The following is a 15,571-nucleotide window of genomic DNA, read 5'->3' as shown; positions in this document are numbered from 1 at the left end:
CTTCCCTCTGGTGTATGTGTTTGTGCATTTCTGTTGGATGAACGCCTGGAGCAGAAATCTTTAGTCATAGGTTATGTACATAAGTGCTTAATAGATACTTCTAGACAAATTTCCAAAGCATGACTATAGTCAATGATAACTTAATTGTATATTTGAATATAACTTTAAAAATGTAATTGGATTGTTTGTACTACAAAGGATAAATGCTTGAGGGGATGGATATACCATTCTCCATGATGTGCTTACTTCACATTGCATGCCTGTATCAAAGCATCTCATGTACCCTAGAAATATATACACCCATTATGTATCTACAAAAAAAATTTCAATTAAACATTTTAAAAAATATATACAAAATACCCCAGAAATTTCCAAAGTGGATATACCAACAATGTGTGGCTTCTCCGACTGTTCCATAGTCTCACAATGCAGTGAGCTAAATGAAAATTAAAACCACAAGTTGTTACTATAAAAGGAAATCATATTACATTATAGTAGTATATATCAAGAATAAGGTTAATAATGGATGAAATTTAAAATGCATTAATTATAGCATTTTTTAAATCTGGAATTTTCTTTTAAAAATAGATCTGTCTTTGCAGAAAGCATTCATCTTGTTATCTTTTTTATTTCAATAGATTCTTGGGGAACAGGTGATATTTGGTTATATGAATAAGTTCTTTGTGCTCATTTCTGAGATTTTGGTGCACTCATCAACCTAGTAGTGTATACTGTGCACAGTGTGTAGTCTTTTATCCCTCACTCTGCTCTTACCCTTTGCACAGAGTCTCCAAAGTCCATTATATCATTCTCATGCCTTTGCATCCTCATAGCTTAGCTCCCACTTATAATTATAAATGAGAACACTATGATGTTTGGTTTTCCATTCCTGAGTTACTTTACTTAAAATAATGCTCTCCAGTTCCATCCAGGTTGCTGTGAATGCCATAATTTTGTTCCTTTTTATGGTTGAGTAGTAGTTATCCACTCATTGATCAGTGGGCATTTTGGCTGGTTCCATATTTTTGCAGTTGTGAATTGTGCTGCTATAACATGCATGTGCAAGTATCTTTTTTTGTATAATGACTTCTTTTCCTCTGGGTAGATACTTAAAAGTGAGATTGTTGAATCAAATAGTGGATTGACTTTTATTTATTTAAGAAATCTCTACACCGTTTTCCATAGTGATTGTACTAGTTTACATTCTCACCAGCAGTGTAAAAGTGTTCCCTTTTCATCACATCCACACCAGCATCTATTTTTTTTTTTATTATGATCATTCCTATAGGAGTAAGGTGGTATCACATTGTGGTTTTGATTTGCATTTCCCTGATAATTAGGAATGTTGAGCTTTTCAAAATTTGTTTGTTGGCCACTTGTATGTCTTCTTTTGAGAATTCTCTATTCATGTCCTTAGCCCACTTCTTGATGGGATTGTTTTTTTCTTGCTGATTTGTTTGAGTTTCTTATAGATTCTGGATATTAGTCCTTTGTCAGATGCATAGTTTGTGAAGATTTTCTCCCACTCTGTGGATTGTCATCAGTTTACTCTGTAATTATTTCTTTTGCTGTGCAGAAGATTTTTAGTTTAATTAGGTCCCATCTATACATTTTTGTTTTTGTTGTATTTGCTTTTGGGTTCTTGTTCATGAAGTCTTGGCCAAGCCAATGTCTGGAAGAATTTTTCTGATGTTATCTTCTATGATTTTTAAGTTTCAGTTCTTAAATCTAAATCTTTGATCCATTTTTGAGTTGATTTTTGTATAAGGTGAGAGATGAGGGTCTAGTTTCATTCTTGTACATGTGGCTTGCCAATTATCCCAGCACCATTGGTTGAATAGGGTGTCCTTTTCCCACTTTACGTTTTTGTTTGCTTTGTCAAAGATCATTTGGCTGTAATTATTTGGCTTTATTTCTGGGTTCCCTATTCTGTTTCATTGGTCTATGTGCCCTTTTTTTTTTTTTTTTTTTTTTTTTGCGACAGAGTCTTGCACTGTTGCCCGGGTTGGAGTGCAGTGGCGCGATCTTGGCTCACCGCAACCTCTGCCTCCCAGGTTCAAGAGATTCTCCTGCTTCAGCCTCTTGAGTAGCTGAGAGAGATTACAGGTGCCCACCACAATGTCTGGTATGTGCCTATTTTTTTACCAGTACCATGCTGTTTTGTTGACTGTACCCTTATAATATAGTTTGAAGTTATGTAATGTGATTTGTTCTTTTTGCTCAGTCTTGCTTTGACTGTGTGGGCTTTTTTTGTTGTTTCATATGAACTTTATGATTGTTTTTGCTAGTTATGTGAAGAATGGTAGTGGCAGTTTGAAGGAAATTGTATTGAATTTGTAGATTGCTTTTGGCAATATGGTCATTTTCACAATATTTACTCTACCAATCCATGAGCATGGGATGTGTTTCCATTTTCTGGTGTCATTGCATTTGTTCATTTTTATACTGCTATAAAGAACTGCCTGAGACTGGGTAATTTATAAAGAAAAGAGGTTTAATTGACTCACAGTTCTACATGGTTGCAGAGGCCTCAGAAAATTTATAGTCGTGATGGAAGGCAAAGAGGAAGCAAGGTAACAGGAAGGAGCAGTGCAAGCAGGGGAAATACCAGACACTTATACAACCATCAGATCTCATGAGACTCACTCGTTATCACAAGAACAGCATGGGGGAAACCACCACCATGATGCAATTACCTCCACCTGGTCCTACACTTGACACATGGAGATTATGGGGATTACAATTCAAGGTGAGATTTGGGTAGGGACACAGAGCCAAACAATTGGTTTTCTATGATTTATTTCAGCAGTGGTTTTTTTTATTTTAAATAATAGTTTTCCTTGAAGAGGTCTTTCATCTCCTTTGTTAGGTATATCCCTAAGTTCTTTTTTTTTTTTTTTTTTTTTTTTTGCAGCTATTGTAAAAGGAGTTCTTGACTTGAATCTCAGCTTGGTTGCTGTTAGTGTATAGCAGCGCTACTGATTTGTATACATTGATTTTGTATCCTGAAAGATTACTGAATTCATTTACGAGTTCTAGGAGCATTTCGGATGAGTCTTTAGGGTTTTGTAGGTATACGATCTTATCATCAGTGAATAGTGACAGTTTGACTTCCTCTTTACTGATGTGGATGCCCTTTATCTCTTTCTCTTATTTGATTGCTCTAGTTAGGTCTTCCAGTACTATGTTGGATAGAAGTGGTGAAAGTGGACATAACTGTCTTGTTCCAGCTCTCAGAGGGAATGCTTTCAACTTTTCCTTGTTCAGTAAAATGTTGGCTGTGGGTTTGTCATAGATGGCTTTTATTACCTTAAGGTATGTCCATTGTGTGCCAATTTTGCTGAGGGTTTTAACCATAAAGAAGTGCTGGATTTTGTGAAATGCTTTTTCTGTGTCTATTGAGATGATCGTGTGATTTTTGGGTTTAATTCTGTTTATGTGGTATATCACATTTATTGACTTGCATATGTTAAACCATCCCTGGTATAAAACCCACTTGATCATGGTGGATTATCTTTTTGACGTGCTGTTGGATTTGATTAGCTAGTATTTTGTTGAGGATTTTTGCATCTATATTTATCAGGGATATTAGTCTATAGTTTTCTTTTTTTGTTATGTCTTTTCCTGGTTTTGGTATTATGGTGACATTGGCTTCAGAGAATGATTTAGGGAGAATTCCCTCTTTATCTTTTGGAAGAGTGTCAGTAGGATTGGTACCAATTCTTTAAAGATCTGATAGAATTCAGCTGTGAATCTGACTGGTTCTGGACTTTTTGTTGGCAATTTTTTTTATTACCATTTCAATCTTGCTGCTTGTTATTTTTCTGTTCAGAGTTTCTGTTTCTTCCCAGTTTAATATAGGAATGTTGTATATTTCCAGGAATTTATCCATCTCCTCTAGGTTTTCTAGTTTGTGTGCGTAAAGGTGTTCATAGTAGCCTTGAATGACCTTTCATATTCTGTGATATCAGTTACAATATCTCCCATTTTGTTTCTAATCGAGCTTATTTGGGTCTTCTCTCCTTTTTATGGTTAATCTTGCTGGTGGTCTATCAATTTTAACTTTTCAAAGAATCAGCTTTTTGTTTCATTTATCTTTTGTATTTTTGTTTATTTTAATTTCATTTATTCCTGCTCTTATTGTTGTTATTTTGCTCCTTCTGGATCTGGGTTTGGTTTGTTTTCGTTTCTCTAGTCCCTTGAAGTGTAAGCTTAGATTGTGTATTTGTGCTCTTTTAGACTTTTCGATGTAGGCCTTCAATGCTGTGAATTCTCATATTAGCAGTGCTTTTGCTGTATCCCAGAGGTTTTGATAGGTTGTGTCACTATTATTCAGTTCAAAGGATTTTTTAATTTCTATCTATCTAGATTTCATTGTTTACCCAACAGTCATTCAGAAACAGGTTATTTAATTTCCATGTATTTGCATGGTTTTAAGGGTTCCTCTTGAATTTGATTTTCAATTTTATTCCAGTGTGGTCTGAGAGAGTGCTTGATATAATGTTTATTTTTTTAAATTTATTAAAACTTGTTTTGTGGCCTATCATATGTTCTATCTATCTTGGAGAATATTCCATGTGTTGATGAATAAAATGTACATTCTACAGTTGTTGGGTAGAATGTTCTGTTAATATCTGTTAAGTCCATTTGTTCTAGGGTATAGTTTAAGTCTATTGTTTCTTTGTTGACTTTCTGTCTTGATGATCTGTCCAGTTCTGTGAGTAATGAAATCCGCCACTATTGTGTTGCTGTCTCTCTCCTTTCTTAGGTCTAGTAGTTATTCTTCTATAAATTTTGGAGCTTTAGCATTAAGGGAATATATATTCAGGATTGTCATATTTTGCTGTTGGACTAATCCTTTTTTCTTTGTCTCTGCCTCATTGGGTTAATTCAAAAGCCTTGTCTTCAAGCTCTAAAGTTCTTTCTTCTATTTGTTCAGTTCTATTGCTGAGACTTTCTAGCGTATTTTGCATTCCTTTAAGTGTGTCCTTTATTTCCAGGAGTTGTGATTGTGTTTTATTTATGCTATTTTTCTGGATAATTTTCTGTCCATATTCTCTTTTTAAAAATTTATTCAAGTTTGTATTCACCTTTCTCTGGTGCCTCCATAAGTAGCTTACTAATCAACCTTCTAAATTCTCTTTTTTTTGGCAGTTCAGAGATTTATTCTCGTTTTGCCTCCATTGCTGGTGAGATAGTGTGATCTTTTGGGGGTGTTTCATACCCTTGTTTTGTCATATTACCAGGATTGTTTTCCTGGGTCTTTCTTACTTGGATACACTATGTCAGAGAGAAGATCCAGGGCTCAAGGGCTTTGTTCAGATTCCTTTTTCCCATGGGGTGCTCCCTTAATGTGGTGCTCTCTTCCTTTCCCTAGTGATAGGGCTTCCTGGGAGTCTAACTTCAGTGATTATTATTTCTCTTCTGGGTCTAGCCAGCCAGTGGGGCTACCAGGCTCCAGGCTGGTACTGGGAAGTGTCTGCAAAGAGTACTGTGATGTGATCCATCTTCAGGTCTCTCAGCTATGGACACCAGCACCTGCTCTGGTGGAGGTAGCAGGAGAGTGAACTGGACTCTGTGAAGGTCCTTGGTTGTAGTTTTGTTTACTGTGCTGGTTTTGTGTTGGTTTGCCTCCAGCCAGGAGGTGGCACTTTCAATAGAGCATCAGCTGCAGTAGTATAGGGAAGATGCAAGTTTGCCTTAGGGTTGCCTGGGTAAGTATTTGGGTTTCTCAGGTAGTAGGTGGGACCATAGACCTCCCAAGAAATTAGGGTTCCTTTGTCTTCAGCTACAAGGGTGGGTGGAGAAAGACCATCAGGTTGTGGCAGGGTTAGGTGTGTCTGAGCTCAGACTCTCCTTGAGCGGGGCTTGCTGTAGCTGCTATGGGGGAAGGGGGTGTGGTTCTTAGGCCAATGGAGTTACGTCCCCAGGGAGATTATGGCTGCCTCTGCTGCATCACAGCGGTCACCAGGGAAATGGGGGAAAGCCAGAAGTGACAGGCCTCATCCAGCTCCCACGTAGCCCAAAAGGCCAGTCTCACTCCCAGTGTCCCCCCTCAATATCACTGAGTTCATTTCCAGGCAACTGGTGAGCAGGGCTGAGAACTTGCCCCAGGCTACAAGCCTCCTGACTGAGAAACTAAGCAGGGCTTTCAGATTTCACGTCTGCCACCTGCAGCAGTTTCTGTGCTTGTATCTGCACTCCCCATTCACCCCTCCCCCTGCCCCAGATTCTGTCCAGGACACCATGCATTTGGTCAAAATTGTTACAAAGTTTATGTGGAAGTTTCCTTCTCCCTGTGGTTTTTCCACAGTTGCACTGGCATCCCTCCCCAAGGACCCCTGAAAGTCAGGAATTGTTTCCCTGGGGACCAATAGTGTCTACAGAGCACTTCCTGCTGCTTCTTGTACCCCTACATTTCGCTCAGCTCTCTAAATTCATCTCAACTCCAGGTAAGGTCAAATCCTTGTCCCATGATCTGGACCCTCAGGTTTCCCGGTGAGAATGTGTGTTTGGGGTGGACATTCCCCCTCTCACACTTTGAGTACTCAGTTTTGGCTGTCTCAAGGAGCCTGCAACAGCAAGCCACTTCCTTCAAAGGATCTGTGGATTCTCTCAGCTTTCCTGGTATGTTTCTGTGGTAGTTCTGGGAACAACAGTTCATAATTTGAGGCTCCACATGCTGCTCTGCCTGTCCAAGTAGGAGCTGCAAGTTAATCTTGCCTCCTCTTCAACATTTTTCTCTCTCTTTTTATCTCTTTATTGAATATAATAGTCACAGTTATTTTAAAATACAGTCAATATAATTTTAATGCCTGGATCAGCTATGTGACTGTTTCTGTTGTCTGCTTTTCCTCTTGTTTCTATCTCTTGGTATGCCTTGTGAATTTTTAATGAATTTTATGCCTTGTGAGATTTTTTCTAAAGAAAAATTAAAATTCTTGGGAAATGTGGCTTTCCTCCAAGAGAAGATTCTTTTTAGCTTCACCCAGGATGTTAGAATAAATCAACTTTATCCAGGCTTATCCTAAGTTGATTTGGGATCATATTTCATTCTGGGAGAGGTGGTTGTTTTATCTAATGTTCAGACACCAACCCAGAAAATAAAAAAAAATTAAGAAACAAGGTAATATGTTCCAAATAAAAGAACAAAATAAATCTCTAGAAGCCAACTGTAGTGAAATGCAGACGTGATTTACTTAACAGGGAATTCAAAAATCAGTCATATAGATAGCCACTGAGGTATAAAGAGCAATGCTTAATCAACAAAAAGAAAAATTTTAAAGTACTAAATAGAAATCGTAAAGCTGAAAAATATAATAGCTGAACTCAAAAATTCCATAGAGGGATTCTATGGAATTGTATTTATTTTATTCTATGCATTTTATTGTGCTTGACATTCTATGTATTTTATCCTGCTTGATCTAGCAGGATAAAATACAGGAAAACTTGAAGACACATCAATGGAGATAATTCATTCTGAAGAGTAAAAAGAAAAATATATAAAAGAATGAAGATAGCTTGAGGGACTTATGGGACACCATCAAGCCAAATAATGTATATATTTTTGGACTACTAAAAAGAGAAGAGAGAGAGAAAGGAACAGAAAATACATTCAAAGACATAATGGCAGAAAACTGTCCACGTCTGGGGAAGGAAACAGAAATTCAGATCCAGAAAGCTCAATGGACACCTAGTAGGATGAATCCAAAGAGACCCATAGGATATTACAATTAACTTTCAAATGATTGATCTTTCTATAGTTCAGATGTCTCAATGAAAAGCTGGACTGTTTACTAGGGTCTTTTAATTTGGGTAGGCTTTTAGTTCCAATTTTTATCTCTCATCACAGTTGGACTACTGATAATTATACTTAGATCTTTAGGCACTTAGAAACTGTTATCTGCTCAGTTCCCCAGATTTTCAGTCTGTTTCACTTATGAATGACAAATTCTTTAAGGGAAAAGCATCTCAGACTGTCAGGTTTACTTCTCTGAGTTTCTCTGCTCTTCAAAATTGTGACCCCCACTCCCAACCTTGAGATGCCTTGCTAGCCCTGAATGACAAAATTTTTCTCCTTAATCCCATGAGACTGCTGAAGGCTATGTTCAGCTTCTATACTTCTTAGTAGACTCTTTCTGCTTGATTTATTAGTTGTCAGCAATGCTGGTTATGAATCAGCAAATAGATTGAAGCAACAAAAAAAACCCAGCATAGAATGTCATGTTCACTTCAGTGAATTCCTCTTCTCACTAAGATGTTGGCCCATCAAGGCCTGGCTGTTTTGATGGCTTAACAATATTTTGAACAGATATTTATTGTGTTTTCTCCAGTTTTTCTCATTGTTTTTATTATGAAGATTGATGGGCTACATACAAAAAACAATTGTATGTGTTTAATCTAGTTTTAGTTGTGTATCTGTGGTTTCCATTTAACACATCCTGACTAATATGTAAAACTCAACGTCTATGTTGATAAAATTATCTGACAGAATGCAGGGTGAGGAAATAACAAGTGGACAATTTTAAATTTTTCTATCCTCATATTGCTCAATTTTGTTAATTCTCATCCATAGATTCTTGATGTTATTACATAGCTATTCAGTGGTTTGCAGCGTTTTGCTTTCCTTTACATCCTATGAGACTCTGCCAGATGATCTCTTAATATTTTCTGAAAAGTATTGGCTCTCTACCATGTCCACATCACTATGTCCATGGCAATCTACATTGATTTGTAACCTGTGTAGTCTGTGCCTTAATATTCTAGCATGAGTCTCAGGTTCTTGCAGAAACAGGCAGGGTCTTTCAAATCTTGCTCAGTTAAAAAACTTAATTCTTATGTGGCTCCACTTTGAAAACATTAAAAGAATCTAAATAATTATAAAACATTCCATTGAGCTGCCCAAGCAGCTCAGAACTTTCTCCTTGTTTGTTTGTGGTATATTGTTCCATACTGGATAATGTCAGTCTTTCTGCATTGGCTTAAATTATTTCTTGAAGTAGACTATTATAAAGAAAAATGTAATTTATAATTTATGTGGAGTGCATTTCTTCATTCATTGAACACATATTTATTAACTCTTAGCCTTATTCTAAGCACTAATGATAGAACAGTGAGAAAGATAGATAAGTTCCTTCACTCCAGAAGCTTACAGTTCTATTAGCAGACAACAAACCAAAAAAAAAAAAAGAAAAATAAATAAGTAATCAAAAACATTTGAGCCATTATCTCAACAATAAAAGCTATGAAGAAAGTAAAATAGTATAATATAAAAGAAGCATTGAGAAAAATATAAGATATGGTGGGAAAGAAAGAATGTCTTAAGAGGTGACATTTGATCAGAGACCTAAATGGTGAGGTGTCATCTTTGCAAAGATCTGATGAAAAGGTGGCCCAAGTTGAGGCAAAAACAAATGCAAATGTCCTTGTGCTAACGATATCCTTGTGCTTTCAATGATTCCTTCATCTTGAGACCTAAGCCTGTGTGTAGTATCCTACCATATTGAACATTGCTAACTTGTGTAACCAGCAGGCCAATGAAGAAATGATGACGTGTAATTTATGAAGCTATGTCATAAAAGATACTGAGGCATCTATCTTACTCTCCTTGACCATCATTCTTGATGAAGACACTTTCCGTATTGCTAGAAACTCAAGAAATCCTGTGGAAATCCTATGGGTGGGGCCATATGGTGAGGAATTAAAACCTCCTGAAAAGAAAGAGTCAAGAAGAAACGGATTCCTCCTGCCAATCATCATGTGAATCAACCATCTGGGAAATGAACCCTCTAGCACCAGATGACTGTAGGCCACACTAACACCTTGACAGCAACTATAAGACAGACATCAAGCCAGACCTTACCAGCTAAGTCACTTCTAAATTCATGAATGACAGAAAATCAGCAATAGTGTTTGTTATTTTTAAACCCATAAGTTTGTGGTAATTTGTTAAGCAAAAATGGCTACCTAATGCTGTAACAAATACCTAAATACGTGGAAGTGGCTCTGAATCCAGGCAGTGGGAAGAATGTGGAAGAACTTTGAAGGGAGGAGAGTGAAAACCTAACAAACAGTCCTTGAGCAGACTGTAGGGAGAAGCCTGATGGCTTTTGAGGAGGCTGATAATGAGGCATTAAAGGAGAATGAGGGAAAAGGAATTCTTGTTATGAATTGGTAGAAAGTTTACCAACACTATTACCTGCAGTCATGTGGAAAGGAGAAATGTGGTTAATGAATTGAAAATGATCTGCTAAGGAGTTTTCCCAAACTCCTTCCTGATTACAGCAAAACGAAAGAGGTAAGAGATAACCTAAAAAAATTGTTAAACAAAAAAAAGAGACAAGACTTGACGGTCCTGACAGTTTTTCCAGTTGGCAAAAATACTAAAATTAAGAAATGATTTCCAGACAAAGATGAAACCCAATGGCCTGCCAGGCAAACATGATCTAAGGATAAAGCGAAGCGGGGCCGGGGTGGTGGGGTGGGTGGCAGCAGTAAAAATCATTGTTAACACCCTTGGAAGAGTTAAGGTGGCACCTCAGAGAACCTTCAATCAAACAGTAAGACTTTTAAGAAGTTTGAAAGTGTTGCCCCTCCACAGTCTCAAGAAAAGGCTGAGATAGAGAAAGGGTGATCTTAAATAGGTTTGTGGGTGTGGCTTTTATATAAAGATTAAATTCCAAATGATTCACAATGGGCCCACAGAGTTTTGTTTTGTTTTTTAATTATTAGATTGGCAGAAACACTGCCAGCTTGGACAGGAAAGAATAGAGATAAAATTTTTAAAAACGCCTCTAGACTCTCAAGATTCTATTGACTAGAAGGCTGAGAAAGCATTGCAGCTGTAAATATAGACTATTTTTCATGGAAGAAGAAGGATAATTGAGAGGATGGAACCAGGAGCCCAGAGAGCAGAGCAAAGGGCCATACAGTTATTCCCAGACAGGAATACAACTGAGTCCTAATGAAGGAACTTCCAACATTGGTTTGTTGGGATTTCAATGACACCTGTATGCCTCTCATTTTTCCCCTTCTTGAATGAAAGTAATTTGTTATCCTAGCAGTAGCCCATGATCATTATGTGCTGGGTGTACAGGGAGACAGATAACTTATTTCTATAGTTCACAGATCTTACGATTAAAAGAAACCATACTAGAGGAGCTGTATTCAAGGAATTATATCTGAGAAGTATCATTAGTTATGGGGCCTTTATTTAGATGACAAATTCTGGAATTTGAGCTGGTGGTATAATAAAATGGGGCTTTCAGGGGGGTCTTGACCATGGGTTCAGTGTATACTGGATGTAGGAAATTTGTGAGACAGAGGGCACACTGTGCAAGGAAGCCTCCAAGATGACCTCTTATTTATCCAAAAAGGGTAGTACCTTCCCACATTGAGTAAAACTGATTTTGTAGTTGATATGATTTGGATCTGTGTCCCCACCCAAATCTCATGTCAAATTGTCATCCCCAGTGTTGGAGGTGGGGCCTAGAGGAAGGTGATTGAATCATGGGGGAGATTTCTCATAAATAGTTTAGCACCATCCCCTTGTGCTGTTCTCATGATAGAGTTCTCATGAGAAAGCGTGTAGCACCCGCCCCCTATTCTCTCTTGCTCATGCTCCCACCCCATGGGAGCCTCATTTCCCATTCGCCTTCTGCCATGACTGGAAGCTTCCTGGGGCCTCCTCAAAAGCAGAAACCTCTATGCTGCCTTTACAGCCTGCAGAACCATGAGCCAATTAAATCTCTTTTCTTTATTAATTACCATCTCAGGTATTTCTTTATAGCAGTGCAGGAACAGACTAATACAGTAGTTAATAGGATATTGTGGAAATGATACTGCATGAGTACTGAGGCTAGATTATGTCTTGTTCTGTTGGATCACCTGCCCCTGAAACATGAGACTACTCAAGAAGCCTTATGAGGAAGGCAATGTGGCAAGGAACATAAGCCATCTATCAACAATCAGGGAGGAACCGAAAGGCCTGCTATCAATAGCTATAGGAGTGTACATTCTCGGCAGTGGATCTTACAGGCTCAAAAGGCCACTGGAATCTCAGTGAGCATCTTAATTGCAACACCATGAGAGATTCCAAGCCAGAGCCACCCTAACAATCACCTGCAAATTTCTGATCAACAGAGACTGTGAGATAATAAATATTTTTGTTAACCCACTATGTTTTAGGGAAGTGGAAATATCAGATGGACGAAGGATATTTCTGTTAGCACTAGCTTTTGAAGTTGCTGTTAAATGGAGATGGGAGGGTGGTTTAATGGGTTGCAACAGGCTATGTTTGCCTTTAAAATTAATAGCACAACTTATTTTCTGCCTAAAAAATATTTTAAGTGCTTGTAAAAATTAAAGTAAATGCTAATTAATTAAATTAATTTTGTTTCAAATTCCTAAAAAACTTGCAACACCTCTTGAAATCATTCACACGGTAAGGAATTACCGAATTTTAGTGGGTAATGCTAATTCTTTGGCCTTGCCTAAGGTCTCTAAGAAAACAAGGAGAGAACATACATGATAATGTGTAAACATAAATCCTTCAGCTAGAAAATGCCAGCAAAGGTCTGATGAGAAAAAACATAATAAGAATGATTTTCTGATGTGAATCTCTCTGTTTAGAAATTACTTGTCGAAGCTCCTCCTTTGCATGCACATGTACATTTTTACATATTTATTTGTTATGTGGATAGATTCTTTGTATGCATAATGGGTGCTTGTGTTTTTACGACTAATCCAAAAACCTCATTGCTTTCCTGTCTACCCCTTATAAAATTTTTACGTTGTATTTTATGTAATCTTCAGTACATCATTTTCATTTAGGAGACCCGGCCTCCATTTTTTTTTTAAGAAAAAAAAGACATTTAGTTTGGGTGATTTCGATTATATTTCTCAGATTCAGTAAAAATATTTATTCCAACATTATTCCAAGAATAATATTTATTTCACCAAAGTTAAATATTGAATTAACTAGGGGTTACTGACAAATATCTGAAATATTAGATATTGTATTTTTTTGTAGGGATGGAGTTACTCATTCTCTGAGTTGAAGCATTATATATTAAGTAAAGTAATATTGACATTAAGGAACCATAGAGACAACAAAGGTGTGTGCCCAGTCAAAAGGCAATTGCCTGGTGGTAACAGTTTTCTCCCAAGTCCATTCTTTACCAATTTCATAAGGTAGGATGTATTAGTCCATTCTCGTGCTGCTATAAAATGTGCTCGAGACTGGGTAATTTTTAAAAGAAAAAGGTTAAATTGACTCACAGTTCCACATAGCTGGGGAGGCCTCAGGAAACATAATCATAGCAGAAGGAGAAGGAAACACATCCTTCTTCACATGGCAGCAGGAGAGAGAAGTGCGAAGCAAAGTAAGAAAAGCCCCATATAAAACCATCTGATCTCATGAGAACTCACTCTCTATCATGAGAACAGCATGAGGATAACCACCCCCATGATTCAATTACCTGAGTCCCTCCTACAACACATGGAGAACTACAATTCAGTATGAGATTTGGGTGGGGACACAGCCAAACCATATCACAGGGTATGAAGGAAAAACTCTTGGAAATCTGGAAGCAAGATGAAATTTGTAGTATAAAACCACAGCCTCTTCTATTTTCATTTCCAAAAGAAATCTGTTTCATGTAGCATTTTTCCCCTAAAGCAATGTTAGCTTTATTGATTATTTGATTCCTTACTTCTCTACATTTTATTCCCTACTCATTGTTTATTTCTTTTTGTTGTCTTTAACTCACAAAGTATATCTCTTCATAAACTTAATGAGTATCTCCATACCCTTTCCTCATCAAATTTTATTCTTATCTGTTCTTCCTAACTTTCACACCCACAATCCCTTACGTATGTACACATCATTATCTATGTATATGTAGAAAGCTATATGGGTGTAAGAATTTTTATATGCTGGTGACTCTGAACAATTGGACTCTTCATGCTTTCTTCTATTTTCATACCTAATCATTACCTTCATATTATATTATATTGTAATCTCCCCTAAATGAGCCCACACGTGCAACTTTAATACTTGTGCTTCTGATTAACAGTTTTTAAGGATGAGAACCCTACAAATTAGCAACTTGGAGCTTCCAGCCCTAGAGATTTCTATTACCACTGGGGAATAACAGAAGTTGCTAAAGATGGGTGTAAGAGGCAGGCTTTCTAGCAGCTCTCAGAGGCAATTGCTGATGTATACAATTGTGCTGGGGTCTGGAATATGTTCTCTGTGGATAACAGCTATTATTTGAGGGCCTGTTTTCTTTTGTTTTCTTTTTGCTAAATGCAGATGCAGAATATATTATATACTTGTATATATACACATATATATTACATAAATATGAAGATTGAAAGAAAAATAATCTAATCACAATCCAGTTTTAAAAACAAAATACAGCCTGTTCTTTAAAAACCTCCTTTGTGCCCTATCTCAAGACACCCTGCCTTTTCCTCAAGGGTAACCAATAGCATTAATTTTGTATTTATAATCTCCTTACTTTTTGTAGAGCTTTATTACCTATAAACTGGCAAATGTTCCAAAGGGAAAAGCAGTGCAAAATGTCATGTTCACCTTAATGGGTTTTCCTTCTCCAGAGTCCGTTTTTACCCTGCCAGTCCTTGCTGCCTTGCTCCACAATGTCTTAGAACAAAAGGTATTTTTTTAATCTAACTCTTCCTGTTATTCTTGATAGAACATTTGGCTCAATATAAGCTAGTCATCAATTCTAGAGGCAGAATTACTTTCAATATTTAACTAGTAATATGAAAAGTACAGTATGATATGAAGAAACCTGAGGCCGGGCTGGAAGGCTTCTTACAGATGTTTAGAGGCTCACCAGGGAGGAAGGGCATTTTAAGCAGAAGGAATCAGGCAAAGCCTTGGAGGCATGGAATGGCATGATATCACTGGGAAACCGCAAAGAGTTCTTTCTGCATCCCTCTTTCGTTAGAACTTTGAGGCTTGCCGATTCCAATTCATCATGAAAATTAGAGTAATATCCCTGTCTTTCCAAGCCGAATAATCAAAATCTACTTTAAAGAAGGCCAAGAATGATGGCATGTCAATAAGAGTGTCACCTACAGGTTCTCTTTTGAAAACAACCCTCTTTTTCTCAAGTAGACTTTCAGTGTTGCATGCTCCTCAAATAATTGACATAGGTCCTTCACTCAGCATGTTAACCTCTCACGTATGGAAGACTGGCTGTGCCAGCCACGTGCCTGACTTCACGCATCCCAGATCTCAGCAGTTTATTGAGCATCCAGTTTGTGCCCATCATTCCTATCTCAGAGAACTCACCATGGGTTTAGCCAAGATGGAAATACATAAAAAGTCAATTCACTTTAACAGTGACTCATCTGCACCTACTATGTCTGGAAGGATACTGATTTCTGCAATATAAAGATGAATAGGATGTGTATGTATCTAGGAACTATCTACAAGGGTTCTCCAGATATAATGATGAAACACTAGACACAGATTCTTTCCTCACTGACTGATAATTTTACTAAGCTATGATATAAACATTTAGTAGAATGCTATAAATAA

Source organism: Symphalangus syndactylus, chromosome 11 (assembly GCF_028878055.3).
Source record: "Symphalangus syndactylus isolate Jambi chromosome 11, NHGRI_mSymSyn1-v2.1_pri, whole genome shotgun sequence".
NCBI lineage: Eukaryota > Metazoa > Chordata > Mammalia > Primates > Hylobatidae > Symphalangus > Symphalangus syndactylus.
This window is presented reverse-complemented; position numbering follows the sequence as displayed.